This window comes from Pezoporus wallicus, unplaced genomic scaffold (assembly GCF_028554395.1).
Source record: "Pezoporus wallicus isolate ANWC-B61680 ecotype Strahan unplaced genomic scaffold, APGP_CSIRO_Pwel_v1 contig_5767, whole genome shotgun sequence".
Taxonomy (NCBI): domain Eukaryota; kingdom Metazoa; phylum Chordata; class Aves; order Psittaciformes; family Psittacidae; genus Pezoporus; species Pezoporus wallicus.
Window position 1 is genome coordinate 4,012,062 of NW_026640599.1, and position 26,011 is coordinate 4,038,072.

At 39.6% G+C, this 26,011-nt stretch overlaps 1 protein-coding gene across 3 annotated transcripts in view; it reads right to left on the reverse strand.

Annotated features, from left to right (window-relative positions):
* ARHGAP6 (Rho GTPase activating protein 6) overlaps nucleotides 1-26,011 on the reverse strand; it is a 327,191-nt gene that overhangs the window by 102,162 nt on the left and 199,018 nt on the right. The window contains exon 1 of one of the 3 annotated variants that reach the window (XM_057419578.1): nucleotides 17,497-17,548. The exons of the other annotated variants lie outside the window; for them this stretch is intronic. The gene's annotated coding sequence lies outside the window, so the exon portion shown is untranslated. Of the gene's footprint in view, nucleotides 1-17,496; nucleotides 17,549-26,011 lie in introns of those variants that run through there. 3 annotated transcript variants of the gene reach the window in all.

Genomic DNA, 26,011 nt, shown 5'->3' on the forward strand with positions numbered 1-26,011 from the left:
TAACATAAAGCTTCCTTCTAAAGAGCTAATAAACATGTTTGGGTCATGACAACAAGGCTTTAAAACTAGTGTACAATTTGCAAAACCTTTTACTTAAGATTTCATAATTGTTCATATCTATGTTCCATTTTATAAAGATGCTTAATCATTTAGTATCTACCTTTTAATTAAAATCAGTAATTTTTACTCAGAATTAATTAACGCTGATCTTACACAAGAACCCAAGATAGACACAAAGTACTATAGAAGTTATCCTTTGGAACCTAAGGCTTCCAGCTAGATTTCAAATAAAAAAACAAACAAAAACCCAAACCAGAGAACTCCCCCCAAAAATCCCCCCAAAAAAGCCTCCAGAAATATTAGACAAATGCTTCCCCTGAAATTCAGTTGTAAAATGCCCTCAAATTCCACTAGCAAAACTGAAGCTACCATTAAATTATGTATCCTTTGATGAATGAAAGCTCAGGTTAAGACACCTTTCTGTATCTTTAAGTGTCTGTATACTCTGGGGTGTGATGTGTAGTTTCCATTCCTAGATAGATGTAAGCGGCCAGCTAGGTCCTGAAAAGTTACAAGGGTTAAATTCTCTCCCTGGACAGCAGTTACTGGAGCATGTCTATGCCAGGGCTGGTTCTGCAACACTGCTGCAGGAAGGTCACAGCAGAATTCTCCTCCTGCCACAAGTTCGCATCATCTTCCATTTGCTCTATAATACATCATCATTTCTACAGTACAAAAAATAACTCCACGGTAACCAAAGAGAGTTTAAAAAACTTTGCAAATGCTAATCACAGTAGGAAGGAAGGGAGAAGATGAGAATAAAGCAAGTTATGAGATGAATATGGCTTGGCCCAGTGACATTCATATCTAACAAAAATTCTTCAGGCAGAACAAGGCATGCATTTGTTCCTTGAAAAGTATACTTTTCAGAGATGCTTGAATCCTTGTTTTCTGTTATGTAAATAATTTCTTCTCCGCTGTCTCCATAAAGATCACACACTTTCACAAATGCAGCTGAGCTGGGGCAAATGAAGAGCCATTTCTCAGCTGAACTCATAAATTACTTATTGTTTTAATATACTGGAAAATTGGCAGGAAGCGGGGGAAGATATGTCAGTTACACAAGACTTTATACCATCACTTATCCTTGCCTTCCATTAAAAAAACGTTAGTTGCTGTAGCAACTGTCAAACCACACTCTAGTTCCTCTTCCTCCAAGATACAGAACTTCTCCAAAACACTCACATACAACACAGCCTTCCCGCATCCGATGGACAGGTTTCTGGCACTTTCATGTTGTTTGTAAAGAAAGAGGCTCTCCAAGGAGCAGACAAATCCTTTGCAGGGCTTTTGCTCCAGGGTGCACTTCCGTAGACACAATTAAGCTGAAATCCTTAAAATTCTTTTTTTTTCCTGCCTCTCCCTCTCCCCCCCCCCCCTTTTCCATTCTTTCTCTGCATTACCAAGAACATTACTCCGTGCATCTTATTTCACCACTACATCTTCCAGCAGTGTTAAGCAAAATGCCCACACATCTGTCAGATGTCACTCCCTCTCATTCTTTCCCTCATGGCAATGCACAGGCGACAATGACAATGCCACATAACACACAACATCTCTAGGTCAGGAAAATTGAAGTCTAAGACAGGTCTCCTACCCAACAACTAAAGAGACAACCCCTCTCCACAGCCACTGCTGCTCAGTCATGCCTAGGGGATCCCTGCTCTGTCACCAAGGTAAAAAAGCCTTCTCTCAACTGGCTAGAATTCTCCTTCACTGGACAGATCGGGGGGGGGGTTGGAACTAGACTAAAAAGAACCATTAGCATAAAGACAGCCCTAGAGAAAGCTGCCATAAACCAAGACAAATCACAAAAAAAAAAAAATCTCATGAGAAAGCAAAAACATATTCCTCCCCTTTGTGCAGCATGCCAGTATTAATGATAAGCAAAGATCCCTGGGAAGCTCTTACATGTTCAAGGACACTACCCAGGGCAGGATGTTTGTACAGTAGAAGAGAGGCCCTACCCACCCCTCTTACGTCCCTCAATCCCCAGCAGCTCCATTCTATTTCTAACCAGAATTTGATGCTTAAAATATTTTCATGCCTGAATGTTTTCAGTTCCAGAGAAACTATTAATGTAAACAAATCTGTTCTCATACCTAACGGGATGATTTTTAATTGGTGTCTAGAAAACAAAGCATTGCAGTATTGCACAGATTCTATTCTGGACTATATACACATTCTACTCTTTCAAAACAGTTTCAGACTTGGATATACTTACCTTTTCCTATCACAGTAGTTTTACCTTAATTTTCCTGTGAAGTGTCTTGTAAACTGGGGGATTAATGGTTCCACACAAACTTATTTTTGGTTCTTCTAGAAAGGGTCAAGCTACCCTGCCACTTCAACCTTGCAGTTTGCTTCTTCAGTACCATAAGCATCACTTTCGGTCCTTTCTACCAAGCCACTTGTTTTCCTGACAGGGCAAAAATGAACTGAAAATGCACAATGTACTTGTTCCGACTACAGCAGCAGAAAGCACTTGGACAGCTATGGGAGGAGGGGTTAGCGTGTGTGTCCGTACAAAACTAATTGCAAAGTAATATGCAGAAGCATACCCTGAAAACAGCTTTTTGTGAGTGTTTACAGTGGAAACAGCTGCATACTGGCCCAGCCACATAGCCTAAACAAGGTCACTTGGCTCCTGGGAGCAGAGACACACAACCACCAGCTTGAACTACAAGCTTTGATCCCCAAATTAATTGCAAGGAGTGATTGCTGCTAAGAGCCCTGGGGGATATCCTTCTTCACTCCCAGCTCTGCTGCAAAGAGCAGTAGCTGAAAGTAGGTATTGGTGGCTAATCTTCTGTCAGAAATCCCAAACCAGATGACATTTTTTTTGCTACACCTAAGAGATCGCTGGACTGTTGCCATACTCTAGTTCTTCTGATATTTCTCTTTTGCATCTTGTCTCTGAGCAGATACTCTAAACAGCTTTGTTTTCTTGTGCTTCATCTTCCTTTCACACTTCTACTGACTCTCCTTCCCCACATCCCTTATTATTACAGTACCCCATAATTTATCCAGACCCCTGTAACTGCACGACAAGGCCTCAGGTTGCCAAGCTAATGAATGCTCCCGAAGTGCAAAATACCATTTGATTTTACTACTGCTTATCATCTGTAGGTCTTCTTTACAGAATGAAGAAATGGGAGGCAGTCAGCAGCTCTAGGCCACCTCATGACATTTTGCATGTCATACTTAGGGCTGAAACAAAGAATTCCAGAGCTATACACAAGGGCTGCTGCAATTTGCACTAAGGTTCCCAAAACAGAATGGTGAGATTTTCATCCAAAAATAAAAGGTGGGACAGAGTAGGGCCTCATTAACTACAGTGTGCTCAACTATAAAGCTAAGCAAGCAATTCCATCCCATTAATTCACCAGCTAAGGTCAGTCAGGAATCTCACTGGGGATCATTATCCCAAACATAAAAAATGTAAATGCTGTTACAAAACAATATGCAGGCACAATTTCACAGATGTGAACAGGCTGGATTAAGAAGTTACTGACCCTAGAAATTCATTACTGTTTTACAGCTGGCAAACCATAGTTGAGCTAGCTGTTATTTAGCAACTATGCTTCATTCTTGAATTGATTCAAGTCACCTCACTGATGTACATTAAAAGAGAAACAGAAGCATTCACACTATGTGTTATGGTGTGCTGTCTACAATGGCCATAAACCATGGGTCACACAGCTGTAGGCCCATATTAAACTGCTCCAGCAGAACATGCAAACATATACCTTCTCTGATAGAATGATATACTAGGCTGATGTCACCTGGATCCCTCCTGCCTTTGTATTCCCTTTCCACCTTGTCTGTGACTCATCTTGTATGTATTTGGGAGAAATGACTTTCAGAGTGCTGCTCACTGCCTGCTTGCACATATATTCACGTTTCAGCTGTGGGAAAAGTTTATGTGTGCTGTACGCTCACAAGAGACAAACAAGAATAGCAAATTGTGCATGCTACATTGAGGCAATTTGTTGTAATTTGTCTAAAACCAAAGATTACAGGAAGATGAGTTCTCCTTGACACAGTCATAGAAAATGGGGAGATACTTTGCTTGGCATTGTTCAGCGCCTCCTAATGATGACCAAGGCTCCACCTCAACAGTGGGATTGTACGCAATGTAAGCATTTGGTGTTGCATAAGCTGCTCTGAGCGACAGTTCTGCAATGGCTTATACCTCTAGCTCATGCCTAGACAGCAATGAATCCTTAAATATATAAATCCTTATCATTAAATAAATAAATAAATGACACAACTAGCATTACAGCCATTTAAACTTTTTTTCATTACCCCTTTTCAAATTTGTCCAGATTACAGAAGCCTCTTCAAATATAGCATTTTAAGTATGTAGTCAGCTGACAGGACCAGCCACTGAGCAAGAGGCCTCTTAATATTCTTTTAAATAATTCCTTTTAAATAATTTAAATAATTATCTACAGCTTCATGTTTCATGTTACACTATGAACCGTATCACCTATTTTTGCTGCTCCAATCATATTTTCTGTTGTAAACTTATCGCCCTTTCAGTACCACACCTATTTAATCTGAATTCTTATGTTTTAAAACAATAATAATGTACAAGTATTATTGCTTCTTCAAATACTGGAGTATTTTACTAAAAGTTACTATGAAAGAACAGATGTTCAAGCCAAATTTTGCCCACAGATAAACGAGGTGACACTTTAAAACCAAAAATTATAAAACATGAAAGAGGAACTACTGAATTTGGCTACAGAGACAGATTTTTAAATACCTTTTCAAAGGTTTTTGTAACTTCAGGTTCTTAATTTGCAAGACATTACCTCTGTCTGCCTGTAAATTTCGACACGAACCTGGTCTTCAAAAAAAGCAAGCATTGGGTAACAATTTCTTCTGAGTTTTGCTTTAACTATGAACCAAAGAGAACTTCTTATCCCACATACCCTACACTCCTGGAGCAGATTATTAGAAACTCAGCTCTCTGTGGATTAAAAAAATACAGGGACTAGGGAAGAGAGAAAGAAGTTTGCACCCATTTCCTGAGACAGGAAGCTTGAGTGTATATGGCCTGATAAGGGGAGGGGGGGAAAAAACCCTCAAATGTCTCAGCCTGGTAGCTTGGCTACTTCTGAATACATACCAGGATACAGCAAGTTCCTCTTCCCAAAAAGAGGATCATGAGTCATGCAGTATAGCACATGCACGTGGGTTTGGTTTTGTTTTTTTTAAGTTTCTATACAAAAAGTTTTACAGCATTAAAGAGAAGTAAACAGCGTCAAGATAGGGCAAGGTAACTTAAGAAAGCTCAAACCAGGAGGGATTTTCCCATATAGCCATCTGTGATGGTACCAAAATAAGTCAATTTCTTGAGAAAGAAGGATTTTATTTTTTTTTCCATTCTTTGGGTTTTCATTCTCTCCATTTATATGAGGAGCTACATTTCCTTAAAGGAGGTGATGCACTGCAATTGCACAAATAGCTTCTACTCCATCTCCTTCAAACACAGTCTGTAAAAACCAACCAACCAACCAACCAAAAACACAAAAAAAAAAAAAAAAAGAACACCCTCCAACTTCCTCCCCCTACCAGCTTAAAAAGTTTACAGTAAAGGATATAATTTTGATCCCAAAAAGGCATTTTCGTAGTGGCTAATAGAGTAGATGCATATGAAGTCTGGCGGACATCCTCTTGTGAATATCAACTACCATTAGAATTTAGAGGCATTTATCAAGAACTTTCAGGATTTAAAATAAAATGAAAACTTGTATTTCAACAAAGTGCAATATAATCACATTTTAATAATAAAGTCAACATTATGATGGAGGAAGCCTTCATGAAACTGCAAGATCTTGAATATTTACTGAAGAGCTAAAGAACAGTAATGGTGAAATAAGTCAACTCTTTCGCTTTAGAGGAAGGATTCTTCCTCTAATCTACGTTTAAAATGCAACTAAGACATCAGTTCCCAAAAACGTCAGTCTTGATCAACAGAGAATTTCCCCAGTGAAATTTAATTTGGTACTGTGAGAAGACAGAAAGATGCCTACATCTTCTGTTGCACCATGGCATCTATGTACGGATTTGCTCATGTTTGTAACTGCACATAAGAGCAGGGAAGCTCAGGCTACAACAACATGGATCCAGCCTGCCCAAACAATTGTCTGGATTTCTTGCCCTTTTGTTTTTTCCTGCTGCTCCATCTTCTGGAGGCTTCACAGTCCCACACAGCTGGAAGGACACCTCATACATGACAAAGTGCCAGCTCCCTCCCTCCCCATTGAGCCCATAGCATACATTTAATCAGGTCAAGTGCACGGCAGCACCCGTGACCAGTGGGTCACAAACTAAGGGCTGCCTCAGCATCCATCCCATCTTACAGCAAGTCATGTTCACATCCCATGATCAAGATGTTGGTGTCCCCCATGCAATCACTAGGTATTCACCCACAGTGAAATGCCTACGTTTTGTTACTGTGATGGAAACATTACTTGTCATGAAAGGAAAACTCCATTATGAGCCTTGGAAAAGACAAAAGATCAGGCACAACCAAGTTACAGAGTGTGAATATGGTGGTAAATAGTTCGATAGTGGCTAGGGGAAAGGGCAGAGAGAGGACAGCAGGCTTGGAATAAAGTAGGAAGAACAGTCTTAAGAGACACTTCTGAACTAGGTGTGACACACAATGCATTTCACTAAAAGGAAAACACAGCTTTAAAAGAGAAAATCCCTCACTATCTTTTACAGAACTTGGCTATTTGAATGCAACTGCAGTAATTAACACTGTAACCTGGTGGTTATCCGAATAGAGAATTTGACCATTGTAGAAAATATCCAGGTAAGCAATGCGGGCAACTAAAACCAAATAACTGACAGGCAACGTTGATATACTCAAGTATGATTAGCATTTGTTACAACATGAAAGGAGAAAGGAAGGTGAAACAGCAGCATCATTATACAAATAATTACTGTCAAGCTCTGATGTCACTTGTGATGTCAAGACGTGGATTCTCATTCGCATATGCACTCAAATGTTCTGAGCTTTGATCTGGGAAGAAATCCTCCAGAGTTCAGAGAGGAAATGACTTCACCAAATGCCCTTACTAACCATGATTCCAACAGTCTTAAATTCACTGTGAAGCTAGGTAGGATACATATCAAGTCCTGCCTTTTCTTAAAAACAAACCTCAGAAGGAATATACTGTAAATAAAATTAAATAGAAACTTACTAGTCAGACGCATGTGTATTGCTCTATCTTGCCAACACAGGCAGATAAGCACCAGAAAAATAGCCACTTGTGAGAAATGAGCAACAAGCTTATTTCCAGAAATAACATTATTTCAAAAGCTTAAGCAAAACTTCTCTTTCAGCTGCTTGTCTGGATTAAAGTCACCCTGAACTGACACTGTTAACTCACAGTTACCGTGATCTTTACAAGAATTAGGTTTTCTTAAACTATGTCTTCACGTATATATATGTATTTAGTGTAGTATACAAAATACGCCTGCAAAAGTTTAAAGGGGTAATATTTTTCTGGTCATTCCTTACTACCGTTTGGATTTCTAGATGCTGTTGGCACCTACTGCTCTTTCATGTTTCAATTACTATTAAAGTTACAGTTAGCATTTGAATTACTGTCATTGATCAGGTCATTATAAGTGAGTTGTCCAAAAGTTTACCGACAATGGGAGTGTTAGTACTGACAGTCCCTGCTGCAAGGAACACAATTTTTAAGCATTTTTCACTTCTGGATGGACACATGCCATCTCTGCAAAACGATCTAATCTCTGAACTTGCCTGCTTTGTGACTTCTGAGTCACACTAGCCTAGCATTATACTTGAGCTAAATTTCCTGTCTAAACATGACCAATTCTGTCAGAGGTATCGGCAGAGACAGCAGAGTAGAGTCTGGGCTGTCTGTAAACACCCCACCAGAGTAAGAACAAGAAAAGCAGCAGCAGCTGTACACAGCTGGGTAGATGGAAGAGCAGAGGAAGTGAGGCTGTGCTGGCCGACACAAAAGGCAAAGCTTAGGGAGAAAATAAAGCATTTTACTTATCACATCCCCAGCCAAAACCATCCACCATTGCTTCGGTGATCTGTTCAGAACTGGATGATTACTAGCATTTTACTTAGATTTCCCATGCTAGCACAAAATCAACTCCAAAAGGTTTCTGAGTACCTAGAAAGCAGCAATCCACAGCGACTTCCATCCCCAGTTATCTTAGATGAAGCAACCCCATTTAATGAAAAGCTATGATGGTCTCAGGTTACGACAGAGTGGTGTTTTGTGAGAAGTGTTCTCTCTTTTATTATATCAGATTCTCTAAAAAGCTATTGCATATCATAACCAACCTTTCATAGCACTGAAAGCATGAACACATATACTCCCACATAACCAACTTAAAACATTCCTAAATATGTCTCTGTAGAGAAAAAACAAAAACAAAAACAAAATAAAGGAAAAGTCATCAGTAGGGAAAAAGCATCCTCAGAAGAGAAGCTGTAACAAGATTTTCAGTGGCATCAGGAAAGACCAGCAAAGAGGGAAATGGCAGGAAGTATGGCAGCATACTTCCAGCCACATGTCAGAGCTAGAAGGTAGACACACTGATGCTTTCTGAGTTATCCACCTGTCCCACCATCTGTCTTTAACATTAAGAGTCTTACCTAAAGGGCCAGGAAAACAATAAAGCAAAGAAGCTGTGCCTATAGGAGAAATAAATCATCAGAACAATCAATAACAATAATTCCAATAATCAATTATCAGAAATATGAACTTTAAATTACTCAGCTGCATGCTCACATGTATACGCTTTGTAAAGCTAAATTGGGGAGGGGGGTGAGGAGAGAGATTTTGCCTTAATAGAAAATGTCATGTAAAAATTTACTTTGGTAGTCAGCTTTTTGGACTGATTAAACTACATGTAAGTCAGTTATATAAATGCATAGCTCTGAAGAGATGTGCTCTTACAACAGTTCAATAAGCATGCTTTGTAAAACATTTATGTGGGCTTAGCATATAGACAAATTCACAAACAGACTGGTTAATTCCCTTCTTCCTGATGACCATTAACCAGAAGAGGAAAGAGAAGAGATTCTTTTTAGAATAGTCTAGACAGTTCAAAAATAGCGTCTGTGCCCTTGCCAGGTGCAAGGGAAACTGAAAAAGTAGTAACTGTAGGTTTTCTAAAATCAGGGTGTTGTTTTGACTGTATTTTTCATCCACCCTTAACCTTCTGGATTTCAGCAAGGGGGTTCATACCTATGTAGCTCCACATGACCACATGCCTTAACTGAGGAGTAACACTGACAGGTTTCCAGGTAGCCTTTATACCGTTCAAAATCCTGAACATTAGAAGAAGTTGTGATGTAAAGTGGCAAGAGGTTTTGAAAGCTGATACATCTTCAGGGCTTTAGCTTGTCCCTTCCCCGCTATTTGTTCCAATGAAAAAATTAGTTTGCTTGTTTGCTTGATTATGACACCTGCTCGACCTGGGGAAGGAGTTCAAAGTAGCAACAGAAATCATGTTCCTCTTCCCCATGTTCATTTTTCAAAGAAAATGGCAAAGAAGAGTTGTTTATTCTTTCAAGTCAATGTGCTTGTTCTGTGCGCTCAGGATGACATTCCCTCAGTGGAGATGTGTGGGTTTAGATATCAATTTATGTTAAGTAATTTTAAAATAGAAATGCATACAATGCTGGTTTTAGACATACCAGGTAATGCTTTCACATAGTCTGGTTTTGCAGTTTTTTTCCACCCCCAGTGCACGGGAGATACATTATCTCACATTTTAATGGATGTGGTCATTTTCTCTCTGTGGCCAAGTTTACAGGTTCTTGCAGGGTCTGTTCCCACGTTTGGGGACTCTACATTTCCCTCAGGATCCCAGATCTGTAAGGAATCTGTAAAACTTCACTCTGCCAGTTACCCTTCACAAGTCTTAAGTGACTGAAACTAGAGGGAGTACAAGGAGAGCAAAGGCCACTGCAGGAAAATTTATCATGCAGTGATCTGGAATGTTAAAGACTTTAGTTCTTTAAGCAGAGTGCTAATGCTGTGTTACACACACATTGCATCATATAATAATACTGTGTGTAAAATTAAACATTCTGGTATCACACTGACAAAGAAAAAAAAAGGTTTTGACCCAATAATCTTCCCCATGATCCTGACAAGCTGCCCATTCAGCCAAGTATGTAATCTAAGCACCCCCAATAGCACTGCTGCACTTTTTGTTGCTAGTTACCAGAGAAATTGCATTTTAGCAGCTGGTACATAGCTCTGTCACAAATCATCTTTTCTGTTTCAGATATCAAAATTCCACAGTAAGTATTACTGCTCAAAGATAAGAAATCATGATTTGCAACCACATTCACCTCAATCATCTCCCTGCTAGGTGTCAGACTGCAGCAAGTCAGATGTCATGACACCTTTCAGACAGACCTGAGGTTTGCAGCAAGATGAAGCAGCCCCCTCCCACAATACAGTACTCAGAACAGCATTTCAAAGGCTAAGAGAAGCTTCTGATAATTTGGAATTTGGACTTGGAATCAGATGTGTCTGGCAATTCAGTATCAAAACCAAAAAGCAGATGAGGTAATGAAGTGCTTCTGTTGCTGTAACAGGAATAGCACAGAAGATGATTACTGGTTATATGCATTGTTCCATGCATTTCTAGATTTTCATGTCAGTACTTCACCTAAGGTTTGTATTTTTTTAATCCGATCTGAGATTTTCTGAAGCACTGCTTACTTCTAAAACGCATGAATTGGCTTCCCTGGAAATAGCCAGATGGAAAAGAACAAGAGTCAGAAAAGTAAAAACTGTACCAGGGATTAAAAGAAATCCTTTGTGTTTGTATTTTGAATTTATGAAGCACTTTGTTACAGTCAAGATCAGCATACCATAAGAAAATCTTGGTGGACAGACTGAAAAGAAGCCAATTTTGACAGCCTGGTTTTCCTTCTATTCTTTCATTCTGCCATCTTCCCTGCCTCTTGGTCAATTCCTTCCCATCATCTGTACTTTTAATCCATACTCCACTGTTAACATCACTTTACAGAATCACAAGCACTCTGGCCACCCTGACACTACATATTCCTTTATACAGGAACCAGCTCAGTTTTACATAAAGCCTACCTGGAGCGATGGAAGATACTTGTTATCCAAAAACTATGCTAAAACTAAGAGCCAGCCATCATTCCTAGAGAAGGATGTGCTAATTAGAGCATAAGTATATTTTTGCAACTTTTTTAAAACACAGTCCCAACAGCATCTTGCATTTTCATAAGGAATAAAATCTCCTCCTTTTTCAACCAGAAAAAAACCAAGTTTTTTTCAACAAGAGCTTTAAATCTATTGTTGCCTTCAAGTAAGGTTTTCTGCAGCCAAGGGCATAACATTTCTTCACATTGTTACGGATGCTCTAATTATGAGTGTAGCAACCGCCCTAGAAATACAATAGGGACTTCCATACTATTGTATCCAAATTAGGTCCTTTTTTTCCCTCCACTTGTTTGGTGACTATCCCAATTGAGGCCTAACATAGTTCACAGTTAATGTCCACCTGGGGCTACAATTACAACAGAACATTTGCAGGTAAGTGAATACATCACAATTCCAAGCAGTCAACATAATTTGCTTGCTAGATGTTTTGGCATTTTGAACTTTGAACTGCAGTGAGTTCCTGTGGTTTGAAGCACAATTCATGATTTTATGATAGAAATCTTAATTTCACATTTTGCCTCTTAAAGCAGAGCTTGGACCCTCAGGCTTTAACAGAGAACTTTGGAAATACATGAATGTAGAAAAAAAAAAAAGAAGAAAGCAAAACCCAGAAGAACCAACAAGTACATCTTTTTTTACATCTACCTCTGTGTTTCTCAAACCATCTAATGCTTTCTTGGCTCTCCAGGTTGGACAGTCTGGCTGCAGAGGACGGAATTTTGCCAAAATTTAAAACAAAGAGGTATGGCAAGCTATGAGAAGGATGTAGATATGCACAGCTTCCTCTCTGTCAAAGTGTGGATTGCGCTACACTTATTTGAAGATTTCTCGATTTAAAAGGTAGCTGGAAGTAAGACTTTTCTAGGGATTGTCAGTTGTGGAATTTATTCGCTGTTGGATTGGTCATTTGTGAATCGCATGGATATTCTCCGAAGCATTGAAGGAGGAAGCAACCGAAGGACATCTGTTATTACAGCATTTGAATGGTAGAGTTCTAGCATACTACATCTGAAAATCGAGATTTATACATTGGATGAATTTTGCCATGAAAATTAAACTACATAAAGGTGTAAGAAAGCACAGATTATGTATCTTGTAGGATACAAGCAGAAATACACATCACTACAGTACTGATCTCGGGGGGGGGGGGGGAAGGGGGTAAGGGAAGGTAAAAAAACAACAAAACACAAAGCTTATCCATTCAGGAAAAGAAGTTACAGGTTGCTGCAATACTGGAATCTACAGCCTACTCCACAAAGTTTAGATTACTTTTACTAAGGTGAAAATAAAATACAGTGCTTTAAAGACCATTACAAAAAGAAACAAAAAACAAAGGTGAAAAAAGACTTAAATCCTGTCTCTCTGGTTTTGTACCTGCTAAGCGCTGCTACCTGCAGGACCTTACAATGTTTCACTGTTTCATGAAGTGAAACTGCAGTCTGGCATGGCTGCATAATGAAGAAAATAAATCCTTAACTCTTGCTGTCAAAAACCTAACCAACCTAATGACACATATACACATATGAAATAAATAACTGCTCAACATTCTTTCAATGAGCTACCATTTCAGGGCTGAGCATTGTGGTCCACAGTCCACTTCAAATTTAGCTTAGTGTACAGATTCAACAGTAGAACATTATGATCTGTTCTACCATTTTGAGATCCATTCTGCTTACATAAAAGTGGTCCTCAACTTCTCTGAAATCCATGGTCAAGTAACTTTCCACAAAGCACCTAAAAATGAAGTCATTGTAGATAACAAGTTGTATTAAATATAGATGTAACATGAAGAATGTCACTACATAACAAATTCTAACAAACATGCACTTTAAGGGGATGGTGTGCCATGTTCTTCCAACCTACCCCCTATTCTGCAAGATTCTATAGCTTCCTCTCAGAAATATCAAAAAAAAACAAACAAAAAAAACAAACAAAAAAACCACACCAGCCTGAAAAAAAATTAAAAAAATCTCTGGTTATTTGTAAAATAGATTCACTGAGGAGTTATTTTGGATTGACACTAGCACCACATTTCCTTCTGACATTCTATAGTCTACTGTATTTAATCACAATCAATATTTATATTGGATAACTTTGATGAGGATTAGATAGCATGTCACAGCTCCGACATTAAACTCAGTGTAGGCTGTTTCCATTTCTTCTGTGGCTAGTAATTCAGTCATAAAATGTAATATTAAATAAGATTTTAAGACAGCAGATGGCATCACTTAGTTATTTTTAACTGTTGTACATTGACCATTTACTATGCAGCATAATCCATTTTTGCACATTAGTAATTGGAGCTCTATGGACAGTGTAGAAAATGGATATTTCATAAAATGCAGAATAAGATATTACCATTTAACCTAGCTGGTTGCCTTGATCTGTATTTTCATACAGGCATCTTAAAAAAAGTCCAGTTTCCCACAGCTACGGCTGCCCTTCTTTGATTCACCAGATACTTCTGAGCCCCTAAGTGAGCCTCCATAAGCCACCAGCTAAAGGCATTCATTCCTTCACTAGATCAGCCAGAGCAATGGCTGACTTTCAGAAATCTGGAGATGTGTGAATTCATAGGCTTTTCCTCACCTGTTCCCAACTGGGATCACTCTTAGAGCTACATCATGCCATCAGGCACAGAACCATGAAGTATTTTCAACCACTACTAGAGAAGCTGCCCATTCAACAGAGTTGATAAAAATGGTGAATGCTAGAGAGGCTGTTTGTGCCCATTGAGCATCACACAGGAAGCAACAGCCAGAATGAAAACAAACCTAGCTCTAAGCTTTGCGAGCGGCTGCAAAATAAGATCTGCAATTCCATCTTTCTTTCATAATTACTTTTTCAACATTCCTCATATAATATATAGGATGTGAAAAAAGGTAGGAGGATAAATTTCCTTTGCGTATTCAGATGATCTACAGATTTTAAAAGGTAAACCATAAAAACAAAGGTGTCTGTGCACACACTCAAAATGCTGTACAGATAATGGGAATTCAGAGAAGGCAATGTACTGAGTCATTTTTCTGAACATTTTCAGAAGAATATCAAAACCATTATGTTCTACTCAGGGCAAATATGAAGTGGCTGTCACAGTAGTTCATAGGTGTTACAATAAGAATTCTTGATCAGAAAGGTGTATTTTTCAATGTCCCATTCAGTTAGAACGGATGCAAGAATGCCGTGTGGGAATCTAGAGTTTAAGATGCTGTAAGGGAGTAGCTGGGTGGTTTCCCTTTAGCAAGCTGCATGCCAAGGTTTGTAAATTCAGATGTGGCAGTACATGGTGCAAACCTAGTCCAGTGTGAGCCCTATGTTGGCTGACTCCTTGTAAGGACCATTCCTAACTGACCCCTCTTGAACCGCATCCTATTCCAGACAGTGCAATAGAGGGAAACGAGAGGGTCACCTCAAACCTTGCGTGACAGAGGTGTGTGGGAAATGGGGGAGAAGTCGTACAGAGAAGGAAAGAAATAAGCCAGAGCACAGAAGAGACACTCTCCTCCTCACCCACACAAACACAACTCTGCTTTTCTTTACCCATTCCTAACTTTTTTTCTGGTCTTGCCTTCTTAAAAATCTATTCTGAGAGCCAAGCTGAACGTACTGTCTGAACACAGAGATGGCAGCCTTACAGAATATTTAGCAATTCTTTGCAGGTTTGCTAACAGTTTATCCTCGCTTGATGAATAAGTGCAAACACCCACCAGTATGCTTGCTTAGTATTTAGAGTTCACTTAATAGCAGCCAGGACCTCAACCTGAACATCATCTGTCTGTAGCAGGAAATTTTCAATGAAAAATTGATTATGAAGACCAACAGAGAAAAGCAATTTGTGAAGAAGATACAGATTTCTTCATAAAAGAAAAAAAATTACTACAGATACTACTGAAAACACACATTAGAACTAATGAAGAGGTTATAAAATCTTTTCATTTTATATCTTTGTAAAGACCTGTTTACTCCCTTGGTGTTCAGATCAGCACATTAGCCGTACACTACCAAGGCATTCATCCTCTCTCTGCTCTCAGCCTACAGCAGAAACAAGCTTTTTCAGGCACTCAGAGCATGTCATTATACTTCTGAAAAGCAAACATCGCTCCAAGAGCTGTGAGGAACAGAGGAGGGAAAGAGTCAATCTCTGACACAATAAATTACAGAACCATCCTCAAATCTTTTCTTTTTATGGAAGTCACCTTTTCAAGTGTTGGCACCATGTGCTTTAGACAATATTTCCCCTCCCCACCCCCCTTCCTGGGTGTTGTTTTTTTTTTTCCCCAACCTGCTATCAATACAAACTGAATGACATTTTTTCCTCTGTAATAGGAAGAATTAGACATATAAATCCAACAACAATGTGAATGCAAACCAGCAGCACCATTACTAATGTCATGGTAATCAGCATTTATACTCACTGTAGCCATATGCTTTCTGCTGAGTCAGTTTTGAAGTACACACTGATCCAAAAGGTATTAGACAGAAGATACAGGACTAAATTCCTAAAGGTCACTCCAGACAGTCAGTAATGTTATCTATAGTGAGTATCACTACAATAATGGCAAGAATATAACAAGGGAAAGTGTAGAGTCCTGCATCTGGGCAGGAACAACCCCAGGTTCCAGTATAGGTTGGGAAACGACCTGTTAGAGAGCAGTGTAGGGGAGAGGGACCTGGGGGTCCTAGTGGACGACAGGATGACCATGAGCCAACACTGTGCCCTTGTGGCCAAGAAGGCCAATGGCATCCTGGGGTGTATTAGAAGGGCAGTGGTTAGTAGGTCGAGAGAGGTCCTCCTTCCCCTCTACTCTGCCCTGGTGAGACCGCATCTGGATTATTGTGTCCAGTTCTGGGCCCCTCAGTTCAAGAAGGACAGGGAGCTGCTGGAGAGAGTCCAGCGCAGGGCAACTAAGATGATTAAGGGAGTGGAGCATCTCCCTTATGAGGAAAGACTGAGGGAGCTGGGTCTCTATAGTTTAGAGAAGAGGAGACTGAGGGGTGACCTTATAAGTGTCTATAAATATATAAAGGGGGAGTGTCACGAGGATGGAGCCAGGCTCTACTCAGTGGCAAACAATGATAGGACAAGGGGTAATGGGTACAAACCGGAACACAAGAGGTTCCACTTAAACTTGAGAAGAAACTTCTTCTCAGTGAGGGTGACGGAACACTGGAACAGGCTGCCCAGGGAGGTTGTGGAGTCTCCTTCCCTGGAGACATTCAAAACTCGCCTGGACACATTCCTGTGTAACATTATCTAGGTGTTCCTGCTCCGGCTGGGGGACTGGACTAGATGATCTTTTGAGGTCCCTTCCAATCTCTAGCATACTGTGATACTGTGAAGAATCATATGATAGTTGCCTGCAGTAGCAGAGGTTAGCCTCAAGTGATCTTGCCCTGTCCTATCTTACAGCTGCAGCTTAACTAAATATAAAAGATGGACACAGAAGCTAGAAACCACAAGGTACTAACTCAGGTCTGTACTCAGTGTCATAAGTGATGTGGGACAGACTGGAATTTTTAAGTGAAGCATATAAATTTAAATATCAGGCCATATCTTAACATTACTTAGAAGATTAAAACTATACATAGAAGTCTAGCAGGGCTTTCTAGAATAGAAGCAAGTCAGGTGCCTAAGCCCTGTTCCAATCAGTAGTTATTAACTCAGCAGTCTGCTTAAACACTGTAAGGTACTATTGAGGCCTTCTCATAGAGTTACATGCTTAGGCATTCCCAAGTATTAGGCCTCTAGGTACATGTGACCTGGTGCCTTTTAAACTTCCTCAATACTGAAGCCATTCTGCCCTATTTGATGAATCTCATAATCAAATTTTACATTATATTCTTTATGTAGGGACACACAAGCACGAACAGAGAAGAAATATTTTCTAAAATTACAGGGAAGTTCCATAGACATGCCTACATTATTTCATATGCAGCTACAACAAGCTTTGAGCTAGCCTATGTACATAAAATATTTCTTTTTTCACCACCTTAATTCTGGCAGGGATAAACAGGTCTCCAGAACTCCACTGGTTCCTATGATGAACCACTGCAGGATTCACCTCATTATTTGCCTTCCTGCACCTTTGGAAATATTTCCTTCCCAAATCATTCTTCCCCGTTTCTTCTGGACTAGTTTTCCCAGCTAAATTCTGTACTTAAATAAACAGTGAGAATGGATGGGTTCTCAAGCAGGTAACAACCTACTTACACTTATATCCCACTCAGCTGTCGTGGTTGTTTTGCAGTGACCCGTGCAGCAAATGCCAGCAGGCTGGCTACTCCTCACATCCTTTAATAGGGTGCAATTCTGAAAACACGAAAAATTACCTCCTCCTTTCTGTCTTTTGCAGTGCTTTTAAACTGGTGGTGGGAGGAGCAGAAAGTCTCCCTATCTTGTCATGTGAGAAAGCTAAAATTCTCATCAGAAGTGACTCACCAGCATTAATCATATATACACCAGATTGAAAGGCACTCATAACACGAAGCTTGAATTCCATCCTCAGTTAAGCAAATGAGAAGCAAATTGCTCAGCACTATCATATTAACTACCATATCTGTACAATTTTGCACAATGGAACTGATGAATAGAAATTTATTGTTTCTCTTTATAGAGAAGTGCTGGTGAATGTTCTGGAAGAACAAACAGCTGAGTAATGAGCATTTCCTTTATTCTAAAATGAGTAAGTATTGGTGTAAAGATTTTTGTATACAAGACATTCACTTCATTTACCACCTGGTTTATCCATTAGAATAAACATCCTTATTGCTTAACCAAGCAGATGCACATCAGAATTTTCAGTAACCAAATTACACTGCGGTTTGAAATATTGCATCTTCTGTTTGCTTCTCCCTGGGAGCACTGTGAGCTTTTATTCCATAATACTAAAGCCAAGCACAAAAATCCAAAGAGCACTGTTTAGATTCCAGACTACAGCTAAATGTTGTCAGCAAAGGGGGTTGACTAAGAGGAAAAAAAAAATAAGAAAAAAAAATCCTACCATCTCTGATATGTAGCTTGAGAACTAGAGGTTTTCTTATTTAAAAAGAGAAAAAGTCACATTTGTAAATATATACATCCTGCTGAATCTACAAAGCATGGAATTTCACCATTCATCCTATGTATGCAACAGCGCTCTGTGCTCTTCCTAGAGGTGGAGTCAGGCTTTTTGGCTAATGTTTTTAGCTTTATGTAAGACTAATTATCCAGCTCCCACAGGACTACACTCAGAATTACATATGAAGAATATACTATTAACCATAAAACCAACAGTATAATTATAAAAGTGAACTGCATTCACCCTATGTTTTAGAGAACTATTTTAATGCCCAGGAACTAGAATATGACCTGTCACAGTCCTGTAAATTCAGGATAAATCAAATGTTGCTCTGACATTACCTTGGCATAAAAGAAATCAAGGCTTCATTGCAATAAAGTGCTTGAGCTATTGCCAAGTTAGCAATTTGTATTGGCATTTAATTATAGTGTGTTTCCTGAACCTAAGGCACAGCTTTAGCAAGAGCAAGGCTACTCTGAGCAAGAGATTTGCTCTGTTCAAATCAACACTCATCTGACAAACAATTTTAATAAGTAGCAACATCTGACACACAAAACTGGCAGGATGTAAATTTAGCTCCTCAGTGAATGTTAAAGAATACCCAACATGGATATTAAAAGTATTATTATTTACAGTGGTAGCTAAGTACATCTTACTTATGTTTTGCAAATGTAAGGGCATATCAGTTAAATTTCCTTCCGGACAGATGCATGAACATAAGAGTCCTGGTCAAACACTGGGATCTGCTACATTTCAAGCATTTCTACACCTCTAGAGAACACATTTGTATGACTTCAAAGCATCAGTCTGTTCTAGTTCCTCACATAACAAAAGAGCTTGCTGCTTTGGATAGATCATCTGTGCTACTTCTGGTGTTCCCTGTCCCAAATCTTAACAGCCTCCAGGAATGAGCAAAGTGACCATCTTGCCCTCTGTGATATGGACTATGGCTTTTTGCATAAACATGCTGCCACAGAATTAGGCTACAATGACTCATTTTGTGAAGGCAAATTGCTGGTGAGCCCTCATCCTTTAGAAAAAAAGAAAAAAAAAACCCTAAAAAAAAAAATCAGTGGCTTGAGTTGGTCATCCAAACGTTGAGGTACCACAAACCACTATTCACTGCTGATACACTTGGGTCTCCCTGTACACCATTCAAGAAAATAAAAAAATCAGAAAGTAGAATCCCAAACTGACCATGATACCGCATTTAAAGGGTCTCTAGTAATGTCAGTAAATAAATTAGCTAGCAAGAAAAGTGGAAACTACCCAGCAGGGTGGAGCTGCTACAGAATCCTAGTATAGATTCCATACCTTCTCTCCCTGTTGTACCTGCACAGGAAGACAACCTTGCCCTAAAGGAAACTCACATCAATGTTTCAACAAATGTCAGCAGGAGCGGGACCACTCTCATTTCGTTGGCTTTCACTCCTCGTTTATTGAAGTTTTTCTACTAATGGCTTAACTGGCAAAAAGGATTGACAGAAGGAAAGTCTTTCCACAAGGGCTAAGCAGAGCTTGATCAGGCCCACAACTTTTCTTATGTGGTTTCTGAAGGTATTTATTTTGCAGATTCAATCAGTACTTAGTAAATAGAGAAAGACAGAAACATTTTGATTTTTGGTGACTGGTCTTTTCACAGTATTTTTAGCAGTCTTCTGACATATTCAAAAAGCAGCACTCCATAGGAGGGGTTAGAGACATCGTAAGTTGCAAAAGACACTGAAGAGTAAGTCCAGTTCCTCTGGGTAAAAAGGATGTGGACTACTTATGTAGTAAGTAACAAGTAAGACAGGTGACGGAAGTGGTCCCAATTGCTACCGATGCTCTCAATGCCATGTTTTTGTACTTCAGTGTATAAAAGAGTGCAGGACTTCAAGAAGTAGAAAAGTTCAGTCTAAGGAATATCAGCTTGATATTCCTTAAGATAACATTAAGAGAATATCAGAAAAAGGTAAAACTTTGCTTCTTGCTAGATTTTGAGACCATAAAGGATGACTATGCTTGATTTTATTTTAAAAATTAAAATCTCTACTCTCTTCTCTGCTGAGCAGTAGAAACCAAGGGAGAATAATACTTTGAGACTTGTTACTAGTAAGGACAAATCCACTATGATTTGTTTGTAAGCTAAGTTTGCAGAAACATATACAGCATATTGAAACCATAGAGCTGCAGAAGGGACCGATCTACATTTGTAGTGACATATCTAGCTCCCAGTCACCCCAATTTACACATGGGAAGACCAAGATTTAAACTTTGTATTAGCTGCTTAACAGGGACTGCACATAGGTGTTTAAATTTAGGCCAGGGAAACTGCCCAGGCATCTACAGTCCTTCTGATATGATCAATGAAATGTCATTCCAGTCAATCCTCCGTACCTCCACGCCACCACACCATCCCAACGTCCACACAGCAGTGATTGAGAAGGTGAAAATTTCAGATGGTGGTCTCCCAGAGGTATATCTAAAAGGCCATATGCTTCCAGAGTGCTCACCACAGCTTTCATCAGAAAATAGTCCGTGCCTATTTAGAAGCTAGAACATGGCCAGAACACTAAGCAGATATGGGAATATCTGCTTCATGTTCTGCTTAGTGGGAATATCTGCTTGGGGGAAGAGGAGGGGTGGAAGGGAGAAGAAGAAAGAAGGAGGCAAAAAACCCCAAACACCACAAAACCAAACACAAAAAATAACCACCAAATAAACTCCATTATCAACCAGTGCAGGTATAAGATAAGAGATCCCTGATCTTAAGCTAACTTAGTAAGTAGCTTGTAGCTTTTCCAGCAAACTGGAGAATGAGCCTTCTGGTAGGCCACACTGGAGAATAGTGAATGTGAGTTTTCTGGGTCTTGTGCAGCCCTGTCTGGCACACTAGCAGGTCTGCATTGTGACACCTGCTTCTTCCTTTCCATTCCATAGTAAGTCTAAGCAGACATTCAAGGCAGTAGTTTCCCCTTCAGAAAAAGCCACGTATTTCAAAAGTCTGTCATGACTTTACAGCTAGACTCTTCCCTCCCTATTTTAATTTAGCCCCAAGGAAAAGATGAGAAAGGAACCATATGTAGAGGCAGGAACAGAAATCCACCACCGATCTCAGACATAGACCACACCCTGCTGCTCACCGCACAAGTATGAATGCATCATTTGAGATCTAGGGCTAAATGCTTTCTCTTCTCCAGATGCTTTACAGCAACTGTTTTGAGACAGGCTGGAACGCAGTACGCAGCATTTCATGCTAAACTTCAAGCACATTTCTGTAATCTTATGACTCTGATTCCTCTTTTGTGTCTGTTTAGAAACATACTGAGGTAACATACACTATAAATAAAACAAATGTCTTTGAAGAGGCCTCAGATTCTCAGGAAGTCCTTTGCAGTTTGTGGTTCAATCTGTTTCCTCTCAAGTTTAATCTCACATGTTGGCTTGCTCAGATTTGTGTGGTGCTTCAGATATTTTCAATTAGTTTTCCTAAGACCAATTTCCCTCCCATTTAGACTAAATGGCAATTTTCACCCATGTTATCTGGACTTTTTCAAAATATTAATATGGCAAAAATAGAAATGGGATGATCTGAATATGGATAAGCACAAGTAACAAGGTTATTTAAACAGAGAACTCAAATGAAATCTGATTCTCTCGGAGCCAACAGGAAAATTTTATCTTTTATACGTACAATTCATTTCTATCTTTCTTATGCACACCAAAATACATGCTTGCCTTTGTTTCTACTTAAAGATGCAGGAGTCTCAAAAATTACATCCATAAATAGGAATAATGACCGGTCTTGATTCTGGTATAACAAGAAGGAAACAGAAGGATCATGAAGAATTGTAGAAGCAAGTGTTGAATACCTGAAAGGAACAATTCATGGAAAGCTAACAAGTATTAAATATGAGACTGAGTAGGAAAGCAACAGAGTCACAGTAGGAGAGGTATGGAAGAAAAGCAGAAAATATAAATGAGGAGACTGCAAAACAAAATAGAGTGTCAAAAACAGAAAGAAAAATTCAAGGCATTAGAAAATGAGAACTGAAACAAGCAATGAGATGGAGGAAGGCAGAAAAGAAAAAAGGTCCAAAAGTAACAAATAATATTTTTTTAAAAAGCACTATTGGAAAAGAATAATGTCATAATCAAAACTTAGCAGCCTGTCAAGTTTTAATTATCTTTTCAATTACTAATTAGGCCTTCTCATTGATTCAATGAAATTACAAACTTTTAGGAGTTTTAATGTTACTCCCCTTCTCCCCAGACCTACTTGTCACAGTGGAGAACCAGGATTCCACCAAAGAGCACACAATAGGGCACTTACTGCAAGATAATCTCTGCCCCTTAATACTATAGGAGCCCTGAGCAGACATGAAGAACGTGGCAGAAATTTCAATGACATCAGTGGAGTAGGATTTTACATGCGTTCATTTATTTTTTGGGTAGTCTTGATTGGAGTAATTACTTCTCCAGCCACATGAGCATCAAAAGAGAATGCAACCAACAGGTGTTAGCAAGCACACAGACACATTTTGCACAGCAGTGGGATACGCACACAACCACACCAAGTTACACACGTGTTCATTTGAAGCATCTTTTTTTCCTCGTAGCTCTCCAGACTGCTTTCCTTTTAGCCAAAGATGAGACAGACAGACACTGGCTGGCCCAGAGCCAGTGCAGTCACCTCTGCATCACCTTCTCTCCCACTCTTTGCACAGCAGCCCTGGGACACAAGGTAGTTAGGAGGAAAGCCAGGCATTTCCCCCACAGCCTTAAAAGCAGCAACAGTGGTTAGACCAGGACAAAGCTGTTACAAGTGAGTGCTGGAAATTAATGCCCGGACCAAAGTGCAAAGGAAGATACCTGGAGCCTTGTCCCTGCTCCTTCAGGGATAGTACACAGAAAGTGTTATTTACAGGCTACAGAGAAAAAGCCATTTGCTTTCCTTTCACTTACAACGTCTTTCAACTACATGTGTTAAATAGTAAACAGATATAAATTAATATGCATTGGCCATAGGAACATGAACTCATTTTTGTATTACTACTTTTGCTGAAATTACTTCAACAGGTAGTTTACCCATTTCAGGCAGAGTCTTAAGTCTTTTTGCTCAAATTCAGTACCAACATTTGTGCGATACACATCACAGTGAAACCATGTGCATTAAAAGCTGACCAACTGTCAGCCATGAGCCTTTGATGAGATTCAACATACAGACAACAGTGTTTGCTCTGAAGCAATCTGGGGGCACCCTTTAATTCTTATTTTAGTTTTAGTACTTATGACCAATTCTGTCAACAATTCTTAACGCTTAACTAATAAATATGACAGTGAGGCACAATCTCTTTTAGTAAATCTAGTACTAAATATACATTCCATTTAAGAAAAGATAATATTAATTATACATGATCTATAACGTTGAAAACGGACAAAATTGAATTTAACTGATACTGTATATCTAGAGAGCTCTGATAAGTAAAAACTGTTCACAGCTCTGGGAAAAGAGAAGGTTTTCTGTATATGACAGCAGAGCACAAAATGCACCAGGAGCAAACAGAAAGATAAATTGCTGTACTCTAAAAAGCCAAGTCTGAAAGAGACATGCATTAACTTCTGTGCTCACACTCACTAAAAGGCAAAGACAGATTTTACAGAGCAAAAGTGGGTTTGAATCTTTAGTAAAAATGCTCAGAGTACCTGAAGTTTTGCTGGAAACAAGAGAAAATTTCCAAGACAAGAAAACTTTCATGTTTGCAATGGAGAAAGCAGCAGTGAGCAGATTAATCTTGTACATTAATCTCAGCATTCCTCACAAGTGACTCAGGCCTGCAGAAGAAAACATTCCCACTATCTGGTTAGAAAATATCATCTTTCCCACACAGAAGGGAGCAGAGGAGCCTCAGCAGTGCTGGTTTTCCTACTTTCACCATGATGTATCTGTTTGCAGACCCTTCTGCTGTTCAGTGTCACAGACTAATAAGGAAAAGAGTTACCATTTACCAAGAAAAATTAAACTAGCCTTCACATGCTTAATAAGCTTGAGTCAGAACATTCCTAAACAGTTAATAATTTATAATTTATTATAATAGTCCTTGGTAAAGGTGTCTTAGAACCACAAGCAGCAGCAAAGTAGAAGAGATGACAATAAAGCCGTAGCAATGTATGTTTATCGACTTGAGAGCTATATATACATTTTACATACCACTTTATGTGGTGACAAGCATAAAAAAAAAAAAATACCATCCAGCAATGAAGAATAGGAAATACTCTTGGTGAGCTGGAGGAGTGACAGAAGTCAGAAAGCCAACTGCAGTACCTGAACCATCATTGTTTCTTGCACCCGAGCCTACTGTCACCTTTTTCTAGGGAACACCTGGCTCTGCCAGAAGCTGATGTGGTTCTCATTCACCTCCCTAAAAGTCAATGTAGCTACCAGCTAGGAAAAAATACATTCCAAGCATCAGGTTTGCAGAAGGGACCATCATTCCTGAAGCTTCATTCTTAAACTCTCAACACCTGCAACAGAAGGAAGAACATCCCACTGGGAAACACAAGTATTAAGGGGAGTTATGACCAGCCACTTTCATAATCACCAAGTAAGCCACGCTTAAACTAGCCCCTAAGAAGCAGCAGATGTGCATGTCCAGATTATGTTACTTCAGAGTGCTAAATGACTACACTCATCATCCAGGACAGGCTTGTATAACACTAGCTCACAGCCTACTCACCTCCTTGGGATATGAGTGCCAACATGGAAGACATAACACATAGAAGAGGGAGCAGGAGGCAGCTTATGCCACAGCTGGGTGCTTAGGGTGTCTGCCTGGGGGACAAGATGGTCCTCAGCATCACTGCCTTGCGTCCACATCCCCCAGGTCTCACAGGAGGCTCCAGGTGGATTTGAAGACAGGATCGGCAGGATAAGCAACTCAGCACTGAAAGCTGGTTTAGAGTCTTCATAAAACATACAGGACAGCAGGCAGAAGACTCAAAAATGTCTCCTGTAAGAGCAGGTAAAATATCCCTGAAGCTTAACCATTTGCAAAACAAGAAGGAATCAATATAAGGAGAACATGGAGCTGTTGGAACAAGTCCAGAGGAGGTCCACAAGGATAATAAGGGGTCTCGAGCACCTCCTGTATGAAGATAGGCTGAGAAAGTTGGGGCTGTTCAGCCTGGAGAAGAGAAGCTGCATGGAGACCTCATAGCAGCCTTCCAGTATCTGAAGGGGGCCTACAAGACAGCAGAGAGAGACTCTTCATCAGGGACTGTAATGATAGGACAAGGGGTAATGGGTTCAAACTTAAACAGGGGAAGTTCAGGCTGGATGTAAGGAAGAAGTTCTTTACTGTGAGGGTTGTGAGGCACTGGAACAGGCTGCCCAAAGAAGTGGTAAATGCTCCATCCCTGGCAGTGTTCAAGGCCAGGCTAGACAGGCCTTTGATAACCTTGTCTAGTGGAAGGTATCCCTGCCTAGAGCAGGGTGATTGGAACTAGATAATCTTAAGGTCCTTTCCAACCCAAACCATTCTATGATATGAAGCAATTAAACTACACAAAATCCTTACGGTAAGCAACAGATTGCTATTTATTAATCTTAAAAGTATTTCTCAATACAGTTCCTCAGCTCAGACGAGTTTGTTTTTTATTAACATGACATGAAAGTTGAATTCAGAA